Raw genomic sequence first — 1,453 nt, forward strand, 5'->3', positions numbered from 1 at the left:
GGTTAGAGCAAAAAAGGACTTGGAAATGGCTCTAACATCTTCCTTACCCCTCCTTCTCCCATCCAGAGTTTGAGGTGGAGAGCCAATTTCTTAAGACCCCAGGGTATCCCTTTGTGTACTCCAGCAGTTAAATGCTCCGGGAGTTTCTAAAGTTATCTGCCTACACCTCATTTCAGAAGCCCTGGTGCCATCATGGGATGTGCATTGAGCTGCTGAACACAAGGTGAGAAGTTAGAATCCACCAGTAGTTTTCCAGGAGAAAAGTGAGGTCGTCTACCATTGCAAAGATTTAAAGTTTGGGACCCAAAGAGGGAGTTTCCCTCTGTCTTGTAGGGTTTTGTGAGTCAGAATCAATGAGGAGGCAGTGAGTTTGATTTTGAGCACTCATTTGTGATCACAGACAGAAATACTGAGAATGAATGGAAAACATCCTTGGCTGGAAAAGTAAGCTGTTTCCCGGTGATTCTGAATCTGTTAGCAAAGCTTTGGTGTCAGGAAGATCAGCTTAAGGTTAAACCCAAGTGATTGATCTATCATGAAATAAAAACAGTATGATGCAGGCCCATGTGCAATGTCATTCTCTCACTTTCTTCCTGGAATGTCAACGGTTGTACAAATAGGACACAAAAGTGGACAAAATGCTCATAATGTAATAGTGAAAAATCATACCAGTGGGGTAGTTTATCTCTTTGAAGATTCTAAGAAGAAACAAAAAGTACCTTAAGAATGGCTGTATATTAGTTTCCACTGCCCTCGAGTCAATTCCCACTCATAGGGGCCCTATCAGAGAGGATAGAACTGCCCCTGTGAGTCTCTGAGACTGTAACTCTTCAGGAGAGTAGAAAGCGCTGTCCTTCTCCCACAGAGTGGCTGGTGGTTTCAAACTGCTTACCTTTCGGTTAGCAGGCCAACTTGTAACCACTATGCCACCAGGGTTCTGGTTATGTGTTCTTGGTTATGTGTCTCTAAATAGGGCTATATCTTTTCCCAACTCCCTAATAAACAGCTCTCCTTCTATCATTTCTCTTCCTTTACATTCTTTCCACAGGATTTTCTTCCTCAGACTCTCCTCCGACCACACAGAGAAAGACCCATGGTACATTACAATGAGAAAGCTGTAATGTCAGCAAACCCAAAGCTTTTCCAACTTTTTTAACCCTCCACACACACACAAAAAAAACCCTGATCATTAAACAAGACTTATATGGAACTGTACTAGACAGATGAGATGTAGTCATTTGCTTCATATGGCCATTCTAGCCACAATCTTTGAACTATAATTTTGAAAAACCCTACAGGCAAAATATTGAATGATGCCGGAAACATCAAGAGAAGGTAGAAAGAATACACAGTCACTGTACCAAAAAGAACTCGTTGACCATCCACCATTTCAGGAGGTAGCAAACAAGAGAGAACCAATAGCGCTGAAGGAAGAAGTTCAAACTGCACTGAA

The sequence above is a fragment of the Echinops telfairi genome, unplaced genomic scaffold (assembly GCF_000313985.2).
Source record: "Echinops telfairi isolate 266 unplaced genomic scaffold, ASM31398v2 ScPeMD7_7469;HRSCAF=8507_1, whole genome shotgun sequence".
Taxonomy (NCBI): Eukaryota; Metazoa; Chordata; class Mammalia; order Afrosoricida; family Tenrecidae; genus Echinops; species Echinops telfairi.